This window comes from Podarcis gaigeae, assembly GCF_964106915.1.
Source record: "Podarcis gaigeae genome assembly, chromosome: 5".
In the NCBI taxonomy this organism is placed as follows: domain Eukaryota; kingdom Metazoa; phylum Chordata; class Lepidosauria; order Squamata; family Lacertidae; genus Podarcis; species Podarcis gaigeae.
In genome coordinates this window covers 14734230-14745793 of record NC_139681.1, presented here as the reverse complement: position 1 = coordinate 14745793, position 11564 = coordinate 14734230, and positions in this window count along the sequence as shown.

The following is an 11564-nucleotide window of genomic DNA, read 5'->3' as shown; positions in this document are numbered from 1 at the left end:
TTTTGAACGTGGCATTTTCATCCAAAGTATATTTTTCCCCGTGCAAAAGGCAAGATACTCCTGCTGCATACAAGATTATAAATACTGTTTTTTTTGCTCTATAAGACTCACTTTTCCCCTCCTAAAAATTAAGGGGAAATGTGTGCGCGTCTTATGGAGCGAATGCAGGCTGCACAGCTATCCCAGAAGCCAGAACAGCAAGAGGGATTGCTGCTTTCACTGCACAGCAATCCCTCTTGTTGTTCTGGCTTCTGAGATTCAGAATATTTTTTTCCTTGTTTTCCTCCTCCAAAAACTAGGTGCGTCTTATGGTCTGGTGCGTCTTATAGAACAAAAAATACGGTAAGAAGGAAACAAGAAGATAATAACAAGAAGTAAAAGGGGCACGTTACACTAAACATAATGAATATGATTTTAAAATCATAACGAGAGTGAGTTTATGGAACTAGGTGGGAGGCTTACAGAAGTGGGATCGTTGCATTTTGGAGGGCTTGGGGAAACGCTTCGTATTCCTATGCATCCCAGCCACACTGGCAGGCTACAGCCTTGGCAGGCAAATGGCTTGTTAATGATGCAGAATGTTCTGAGAACGGTTCCTTGGTTCGGAGTCCAAGGAATGTGAATCTCTGGAATGTGAAAATCATTAATGGGGTGTCCTGCCCCTCCCTGCCAGCTAAGGAAGATGCAAATAAGTCCCCCTCATTCGTCTCCCCTGTATTAAAACTCTAGAGCGAGGGATAGTGGAGAGGGACTGCTGAGCAGAGCTCCAGGATATTCTCCTCCCCAGAGCAGGAGCGATGATGTCATCTGCCAGAGCTCCAGGATAACTAACGGGACTCTCTTTGCTCTGGCAAGTGATGGAGGCGGTGATAATGAGATTGTGTGCACTTCTAATTAAAAGCTAAAGGTTGCATTTCAGCTGGCTGGAGATCTTTTGATAAAGCTCAGTGTGTTTTACAAGCCAAACTTACTTTAGAAGCATCTATTCTATGACTGCCTGGTGACCCTAATAAATCAGTCACTAAGCTACCTACTGAAGCCCCATGGCAGGGTACATATGTATGAGTCAACGCAGATACCTGCAGTTTCGGACTAGGCTTGAGGATGCAGTGGAACCTCGGGTTGCGAACGTGATCCGTGTGGGAGGCACTTTCACAACATGCAGTGTTTGCAACCCGCAGCACCGCATCTGTGCACGCGCTTGACGCAATTCAGCGCTTTTGCGCATGCGCAATATGTTGTTGTTTAGTCGTTTAGTCGTGTCCAACTCTTCGTGACCCCCTGGACCAGAGCACGCCAGGCCCTCCTGTCTTCCACTGCCTCCCGCAGTTTGGTCAGACTCATGCTGGTAGCTTCGAGAACACTGTCCAACCATCTCGTCCTCTGTCATCCCCTTCTCCTTGTGCCCTCCATTTCCCCCAACATCCAGGGAGTCTTCTCTTCTCATGAGGTGGCCAAAGTATTGGAGCCTCAGCTTCACGATCTGTCCTTCCAGTGAGCACTCAGGGCTGATTTCCTTCAGAATGAATAGGTTTGATCTTCTTGCAGTCCATGGGACTCTCAAGAGTCTCATCCAGCACCATAATTCAAAAGCATCAATTCTTCGGCGATTAATAATAATAATTTATTATTTATACCCTGCCCATCTGGCTGGTTTTCCCCAGCCACTCTGGGCGGCTTCCAACAAAACACTAAAATACAATAACCTATTGAACATAAAAAGGCTTCCCTAAAGCGCAAAGCGCAATTTAGTGCTTCTGCGCATTCGCGAGTGCCAAAACCCGGAAGAAACCCATTCCGGTACTTCCGGGTTTCGGCATGTCCGTAACCTGAAAACTCATAACCCAAAGCGCCTGTAACCCGAGGTACCACTGTATGTGGTTATGGGGATGGGCTCCTGTTCTCCCAAAAGCTAGAACAGTAACAACAACAACAACAACAACAACAACAACAATAATAATAATAATATTTATACCCTGCCCAGCTGGCTGGGCTTCCCTAGCCACTCTGGGCAGCTTCTAACAGAACACTAAAAACAGAAGAAAATGTCAAACATTAATAACTTCCCTATACAGGGCTGCCTTCGGATGTCTTCTAAAAGTCAGATAGTTGTCTATTTCCTTGGCATCTGATGGGAGGGCGTTTCACAGGGTGGGCACCACCACCGAGAAGGCCCTCTGCCTGGTTCCCTGTAACCTCACTTCTTGCAGTGACGGAACCGCCAAAAGGCCCTCGGTGCTGGACCTCAGTGTCTGGGCTGAATGATAGCAGTGGAGACTGTCCTTCAGGTATACTGAACTATTTTGCTCTGAATTAGAAGGCAAGTGGGTTCCCCCCTCCCTTTGGTGCTTTAGTAATTTTAATTTTTGGCTCCTCTCTGGAAATAAGATGTCAAGATGGAGGATTTGTTGCTTGGAGAAGTTCTGTGTTGGGCGGGAGGTCAGACTGTGTACCTGAGTCCTCCTAATTCTTGGATGTAGCATGGATTTGATTGCTAGAGTAGCCACGCCAGCCTGATGATGGCTTTCTAAGTATAGGTCCTTAAGAGAACAAAGGGAGCGGGCTCTGTGCCAGAGGACAAAGAGGTGGGCCTCCCTTGCTCAACTGTCTGTGAGTTATAAAGACAAAAGGCCAGTGTGGAGAGTTAAGTTATGTGAGGTGGAAGCTGGGAGCAAAGCAGTAGCCCGGAAGGCAGAGAGAGCCATGCCTGATTCCTGCTGGAATCTAAGGCTGTAGCTATGGGAGAAGGAAGACCGTCTTGGCTGTGTTAATGCTGTGAGACCCTCCATCGCAGGCTCAGGTCGTATATATGTGTAAATAAACAATATATCCTAAAGACACCACAGTCTCCCCTGTGCCTCATTTTCCAGAAGGAAACACAAACTCTGGATCTCTGGGAATCTCGCACTGCTCAGAGATTCGGGTAGCATGCAACCAGATTTATTTCTGCAGAGATGTTTCCTGAACAGTATAATTAGCCGTTAAAAGAAACAGGCTTAACAAAGAGACTGATGGATGGATAGACCAGCCAACCAAAATATAGAGCTTTGTTAATCTACAAGTTTATTAAACTTGCAAGTGACACCTTGGAAGATTTCAGCTGCTAGCTAATTAAACCTGGAGTTTACAAACAAGGCAGCGGTGTGTGTGTGTGTGTGTGTGTGTGTGTGTGTGTGACAAATCTATTCTCCCTTAATTTGTGGCATTACACTGCATCTTCATGGTTTTTGTTTTAACATTATCTGAATGAAGTTAAAAGCAAAATACAGTGGTACCTCAGGTGACGCTTCAGGTTACAGACTCTGCTAACCCAGAAATAGTACCTCGGGTTAAGAACTTTGCTTCAGAATGAGAACAGAAATCGTGCAGTGGTGGTGCGGTGGCAGCGGGAGGCCTCATTTTAGCTAAAGTGGTACCTCAGGTTAAGAACAGTTTCAGGTTATGAACGGACCTCCAGAATGAATTAAGTACTTAACCTGAGGCACCACTGTAGCAGGTCCATGTCATTGGGTCCCTGGGGATTTGGGGGACAAAGATGATCTGTATTATAATCAACATTAATTGCTCGTTCTAAGATGAGCACATTAAGGATAAGAGGAGGAACCTCTGATCTGATTCATGATTTTTCATTATCATTGCCAGTGAGAGCCAGTGTGGTGTACTGGTTAAGAGCGGTAGTCTCGTAATCTGGGGAACCGGGTTCGCTTCCCCGCTCCTCCACATGCAGCTGCTGGGTGACCTTGGGCCAGTCACACTTCTCTGAAGTCTCTCAGCCCCACTCACCTCACAGAGTGTTTGTTGTGGGGGAGGAAGGGAAAGGAGAATGTTAGCCGCTTTGAGACTCCTTAAAGGGAGTGAAAGGCGGGATATCAAATCCAAACTCCTCTTCTTCTTCTTCCATGAGAATGAGCCACCACAGATGAATCTACACAGCCTGACATTCATTGTCAACTCTCTTTCACACAGTATTTTTCAAGGGCGAAAATTCACGGTGGAGAACCATCAAGTGTTCAGTACTGAAGTGAACCTGTCCTGCGTTGGCCATCCTGGGGCACAATTTGTCAGGAAGTTTTGCCTTGCCTTTGCTCAGCTCCTGTTCGTTTTGATACGGCTGGCTGAGAAGAGCATCTTGCAGGTTTATGCCCATGGGCTAATCTGAACTGCGCTATGCTATCTCGCAATCTGGACCTGGGCAAGCTCCCAACAAACTGAAAGGACCCATCAGATTATCTTGTTCTTCCCCTGCTCGTATCCTGTTCTTTACATTCTGTGCTTGACTGCTTTGTCCAGTTGAGTTTGAAATGGCTTAACTAATGATGCTTCCAATTGCTACTCCTCGTACTCCAGTAGTTGCTTATCTCTGATATATGGCTTGCATATTCCACCCTTCCTTGGAGCAACTGAGAGCACCACATGGGCCTCTCTCATATAGCTATTGGCTGGGCCAGATCCACTTGCCTTCACAAATGGAGCTACGCTTTCAGGTGATTTCAGGCTACTTTCTGGGCCTTAAAGCTCAAGGCTCCCATCATTTTACTTTGTCTAAGCAATCCTGGCTCTATTGCATGAGCCTCCACTGGCCGTAATAAACTAGTATCTTGCAGACACTCATAATTTCTGCTTTGCTCCTTCCAATACAACCATCTCCCTTCCAATACAACCATCTGTTCTCCCCTTCTCCTTGTGCCCTCCATCTTTCCCAGCATCAGGGTCTTTTCCAGGGAGTCTTCTCTTCTCAGGAGGTGGCCAAAGTATTGGAGCCTCAGTTTCAGGATCTGTCCTTCCAGTGAGCACTCAGGGCTGATTTCCTTCAGAATGGAGAGGTTTGATCTTCTTGCAGTCCATGGGACTCTCAAGAGTCTCCTCCAGCACCATAATTCAAAAGCATATATATATTGTAGATTATCATATATTTATTTCACAATAATGAAAGATAGCAATAATAATGCACTTTTTAGGTCTTTTCCACTGTGGTTATATCTTGTGACACTTTTTTTACCTCATTTTATTCTGCTGTTGGTTTTATTTAATTTTAGATTGTCCTACTTTTATAACTCTTCTTTCTTTTTGCAAATAAGCTGCCAAAAGAACATTTGTATATAAATAGCATTTGATTAGTAAATTGGGGTGGGCAACCTGTGACCTATAGGGGGAAATAATATTTTCTGTTTGTGAAACTTTGGAAACCGCTAGCTGCCTTGATGGCTTTAGATCATTCATCGGTATCAGGAGGGCCAAATTAAATGGGTCAATGCAGGGAATCTGTGATTAGACCTCCCACATAAAATTTCCTATTAATTAATTGGAACAGGACCCCCAGTGCTGTAGGATTGCCTTTGCACCTTTCCCCTAATTAAATCAACTCCTCCACCCAGTTATTTGGCCCTCAGAAGAAAATCTACAAGTTCCCATTAGTTTTCCCCAGTGGGGCAAATAACAGCTTTAGAGATGGTGTATGAGTTTAATTGTAGGGATGCGGGTGGCACTGTGTGTTAAACCACAGAGCCTAGGACTTGCCGATCAGAAGGTCGGCGGTTCAAATCCCTGCGACGGGGTGAGCTCCCATTGCTCGGTCCCTGCTCCTGCCCACCTAGCAGTTCGAAAGCACGTCAAAGTGCAAGTAGATAAATAGGTACCGCTCCGGCAGGAAGGTAAACAGCGTTTCTGTGCGCTGCTCTGGTTCGCCAGAAGCGGCTTAGTCATGCTGGCCACATGACCCGGAAGCTGTACGCCGGCTCCCTCGGCCAATAAAACGAGATGAGCGCTGCAACCCCAGAGTCGGTCACGACTGGACCTAATGGTCAGGGGTCCCTTTACCTTTACTATGAGTTTAATTGGGGAAGTGGTATGAGGAGGAAGGATTAAACTCTCCCTCAGTGTCCTGGTCCTTTCACCTACTGATTTTTTTTATTTTTTAACTCAAATATCCCAATGACAGATCTCTTCGTATGGCCCTGACTCTCTGTGACTATGAGGGCTCTGCAGAAAAGTCAAAAGACAAAGATCACATCCACTAATGCAGGAAATACCAGCAGCTTAGGGCAGATGAACATATGCAGATGCAGCTGTTGAACTGCGTTTATATGACTGCAATGCTTCACCTAGCAGTCGCTATAAAATGCATGAAAAGGAGACTGCATCTTTGAATCGAGAAAAACAGTGCACCACTCATGCTATGCTTTCTCTAGGGATACATTCTAGATCATGGGTAGGCAAACTAAGGCCTGGGGGCTGGATCCAGCCCAATCACCTTCTCAATCTGGACTGCAGATGGTCCAGGAATCAGCTTGTTTTTACATGAGTGGAATGTGTCCTTTTATTTAAAATGCACCTCTGGGTTATTTGTGGGGCCTGCCTGGTGTTTTTACATGAGTGGAATGTGTGCTTTTATTTGAAATGCATCTCTGGGTTATTTGTGGGGCATAGGAATTTGTTCACCCCCCCCCCTCAAAATAGCCCAGCCCCCCCACAAGGTATGAGGGACAGTGGACCGGCCCCCTGCTGAAAAAGTTTGCTGACCCCTGCTCTAGATTCTGGGTGAGAGTAGCAGCTGGAAAGTGAGATGTGTTCTTCTCCTGATACTTCTGCTGACAACGAACAAATCAAACACTGGCTAGAATTCACACACCATGATTAGTTAGTACCACTTTCAGATTTCAAAATGCAGAAGTCCAAAATTTGGAATTTTGAAACCACAACATATATATTATTGATTTATTTATTAAATTTCTACACCACCCTTCCTCCAAGGATCACAAGAGAGGCTTAAAATATAAAACCCACAACAATACATTTCTGTTTGACAGGATAGTAGTATTGGCAGAGCCAGATTTAGGTTTGATGAGGCCCTAAGCTACTGAAGGTAATGGGGCCCTTTATATGTCTGGCTGTCCTTTGTCAACAACAAATCGTCGCTATTTTTTGTGTTGAATAAATGCTATATGGTAATTTATGGACCTAATAGGTATTAGGTCTATTAGAGACTGCATCCTAATGTTTCAATGTTGTATTTTAATCTTTTTAAATTGTATTTTAATCAACTTGTTTGTATTATTGGTTGTTAGCGTCTCTGAGCCCGGTCTTGGCTGGAGGGGGCGGGGTATAAAAAAATTATTATTATTATTATTATTATTATTATTATCTAAAGCCATTTGCACATAACAAAATATGTATTTTATCAAAGTAGTCATTGAACTAAAATACAATTAAGAAGAAGTATATTAATAGCGAAATACAATTAAGAAGAAGTATATTTTTGGGTGGCCCCCAAGAGAGTGGGGCCCTAAGCTATAGCTTGTTTAGCTTTATGTATACCCAGCACTGAGTATTGGGGTGGTGAGTTAGGAAGAAACCACAGCTGTCCCAGAGGCAGAACATCAAGGCCAGCTTCCAAAACTCTGGCCTCCAATACTTGCCAATTTACTGTGGGTGTTCATCTGAAAAAGTTGCACTGCGTTTCTTGTGCTCCTCCTTGGCTATGGTACCACTAGGTTCTTCACAGGCAGAAACACTGCATGTTCCTCCTGCCTGGCGCTTGGATGGAGGGATGCTGCCAACTTTGCAGTCGTGTTATGAGAACCCAAGAAGGAAGGCCACTGGAAGATGGCCTTTACCTGGGTTTGGCCCCTGCCCCTTGGCTTCCTTCCCCCTGCCTGCCCTGCAATCCTATCCCAGATTCCACTTATCAATACGCAGCGCATGAGGAAAGAGTTAAATGCTTCTTCATAGCTGCCTCCCCAGCCAGCTTTGTGTATTTAAAGTGAATAAAGGTTTAATTACTAAATGATGACAGTGTCATATGGTTTTGGTGATGGTGCGTAGCATCCGCTGCATGCAGAAGAGGGGAGGCTGCTAGTGGCAGTGGAGAAAGCTTAAAATGCCAAAGACAGTAAAACATCTGTAATTTGCAATTCACTGGTGTTCACTGATTGCTCATGGATTAAAGATTAAAATCTATTCTCTGGCAGATGGGTGCAAGAGAGGAGGTTCTTACGAGCACATTTTGCATCTGTATTTCATTCTGCTCCCTTTGCAAGGATTGTGGATGGCGAGGAAGCGAAGGCAGAGCAGGGGGCTGGCAGGCATGGGGGGGGGGGAGAAGTCGCAGGATGGACAAGCTCTCCTGCATGGCAGAGCAATGAGAAAATCAGGATCAGCAGAGGCAAAGGCAATGTGGGATTGCCCAAGAAGAAAAGCTGAGACTGGCTCAGGGAGATTTGGGGGTACAGGGACGGGACTGGTTGACCAGCAGAAGAACAGTCCTGCAGAATAAGTGCCATAACATGCGTGACCAGATGCAAAAGAATATAAAGGTCCTCTAATCTGAATAGGGAGCCGGGTGGCGCTGTGGGTTAAACCACAGAGCCTAGGACTTGCCGATCAGAAGTTTGGTGGTTCGAATCCCTGTGACAGGGTGAGCTCCCATTGCTCGGTCCCTGCTCCTGTCAACCTAGCAGTTCGAAAGCACGTCAAAGTGCAAGTAGATAAATAGGTACTGCTCCGGCGGGAAGGTAAACGGCGTTTCCGTGTGCTGCTATGGTTCACCAGAAGCGGCTTAGTCATTCTGGTCACATGACCCGGAAGCTGTCTGCGGACAAACGCCGGCTCCCTTGGCCAACAAAGCGAGTTGAGCGCCGCAACCCCAGAGTCGATCACAACTGGACCTAATGGTTAGGGGTCCCTTTACCTTTACCTTTAAATTGAATAGTTGTGCCAAAGGTTCAGCAGATGCAGCTTTCCTCTTTCCTCTGTGTGATCAGCTGCACCTGGCAAAAATGACTCCTTGCACAACTGTTAAATGAATGGCCAGCCCTTACAGATGGCTCCTATACACAGGTTTTTCTTTTAGGAAAGGTTGTTGCATTGCAGAGCACAATAGACATAGGGCCATAGAACCAAGAAAGGAACATACCAAGAAGGCCCTCTGCCTGCTTCCCTGTAACTTGGCTTCTCGCAGTGAAGGAACCGCCAGAAGGCCCTCGGTGCTGGACCTCAGTGTCTGGGCAGAACGATGGGGGTGGAGACGCTTGCTCTGGAGGTCCATTCTTAACCTGAAAGCGTTCTTAACCTGAGGTACCACTTTAGCTAATGGGGCCACACTGCCAGCACACGATTTCTGTTCTCATCCTGAGGTAAAGTTCTTAACCCGAGGTACTACTTCCGGGTTAGTGGAGTCTGTAACCTGAACTGTTTGTAACTCGAGGTGTTTGTAACCCGAGGTACCACTGTACTGATTTGTCCTAATGGGAGGAGAAGGAAAGCTGAGAGTTGATTGCCATCTGGGAGGCCATTTCTGGAAGAATAGACACATGGTATATACATGTTTCTATTCTATAGGACCTGCAAACCAGACCCACTGACTCATCCGTTGGGGCAAATCATGGCCAACCCCCTGCAGTTCTACGATGGAAAGCAGTAATATGGTGAACCCCTCACCTCAGGAAGTGGGGTTGGTTAGGTCAGTGGCGTAGCATGGTGGTGGTGGGGCCACAGGGGTGGTTGCCCGGGCACAAAATTCTTAGGGGGTGCAAAATGTCAACACCTGGTGATGCCTCAGTACAGCTGCACACTTCTGTTGCTGGGCTCCATTGAAAGCGGCTACTCCATGCAAACCAGGAAGTGACCTCTCCAGACAATAGAACAACTCTTTTTATCTCTGTGGCTGTGACCTCCTGGCTGAACATTAGGAAGTTGAATGCACATGCATACTCCATACTCCATCTGTTTCCTTCCCTCCCACTCCTCTTCTTGTGACCCTGGGCACTGGCACCCACGCTACACCACTGGGTCAGGTTGTCCTTATCCCATGTTGGCCACAGGTGGGAGCTGTTATTCTGAAGGAACCTGGGAGGACTGAAATCCTGGGAGGACTTGAAAAATTCCAATCAAGTTTTTGAGAGATTAAAAAGCATACAGCATTTGATCAACTTAATCATTGCCCCCTCTGTTTTCCTTCACATTTATCCTTCATATTTTAAAATGGCAACTGGGGTCATTAGAAGTCTAGTATCAGGTGCCTGTGGACTATATATATACGAAAGCAAATATATATCCACAGGTGCCTGTGGACTATATATATACGAAAGCAAATATATATATATATATATATATACACACACATATACACACTATATACTATATATATATGTAGTGTGTGTGTGTGTTTTGTGTCAGTCAATAAACAGCAGAGAAGATAGGAATAAAACAGAGCACATAGAACACAATATAATATGTTAAGTATACTATTAAACATAGAATTAAAAACAATGTAAAATATATGAAAAAGCGTGTTCTCATAAAAGAAAGAGCACGTGTTGCGGATGGGGCCGAACAAAACCCCATTTAGTTGCCAGGCCATTGATGGCAATGGGCCTGGAGCAGATTGGTTGATGTTGTTACTGGGGTAAATTTGATGTTGCCAAATTAGGGGTGGGATTAACGGCTATATAAACAGGGTCCACAGCTTTCTCTTTCTCTTTCGCTGTGGACATCGGATCTTCTGTACCGGAGTGAAACAGCGAGAGAAAATTTGGTCGTATTAATCTCAGATTTTGCCTTTCTTTCCTTCCCACTTTTAATTTCTCCCCAAGCGATCTTGGTTTAAGTTAGTTACGAATTTTAGTATTGTTATTATTTAATTATCTTTCCTTCATATTGTCCTCACTTTTCTCCTTTCAGGGGGGGGGGCGATCGCCCGGTCCCGGCTGGCTACGGCCCGCTCTCGGCCGAGCCGCCGGTCCGGGCTGGGAAGGTTCTGCCCCCTGATCCGCGGCCTGCCGCTTCAGGGGCCTACCGCTGCAGTTGCTGCCGTATCCGCGCGCGGCAGCGGCGCAAAAGACCCCCCCCCCATTTCGCTGCTGCGGTTCGTCTGTTACCCCCCTTTCTTTCCCCCCCCACCCCCTCTTTTGCTCACCCAGCGCCGCCCGAGGCCGGGCGTTTCCCCCTGGGCCTCGCTGCTGCCGCCGCTGTTGCGGGCGGCCTGCCGGGGGAGCGCCTTGATCGCCGGCCGTTTCCCCCTGGGCCGCGCTGCTGCCGCCGCTGTTGTGTGCGGCCTACTGGGGGGAGCGCCTTGATCGCCCGCGGCTGGGTTGGGCCCGGCCGGGCCTGCCGCGCCGCGCCGTAGGCGGTGCCGGCGGCGCGGGGATTGGCCCGCGGCCCGTTTCGGCGCGGTTGAGGCCTGGCGCGGCCTTGACCGCCTTCTCGTCGTGGGGCCTGTGGGTTCCCAGGGCTTGCGGCTGCGGCTGCTGCCGCACGCAGCCCGTTAGGGCCGCCTCGATCGCCCGCGCTCGGGTCGGATCCGGCCGGGCCTGCCGCGCCGTGGGCTACTTCCGGCGGCGCGGGGATCATCTGTGGGTGCCTTTAGGCTTGCGGCCCGGGGAGCGAATTTCACCCCTCCCCTCCCTCTCCCTTTCACCCCCCCCGTTCCCCTTTGGGGCCTTTGGGGGTGCCAGAGAGGGGCCGCGCAAGCCGTGAACCTTTTACCTGCCCCGCTGGGCCTTCTTACCCGGCGCTTGGGTGAATTGAACCCTGGTTGCTGACCCAGCCTCAGTATTTGGGTGGTGATC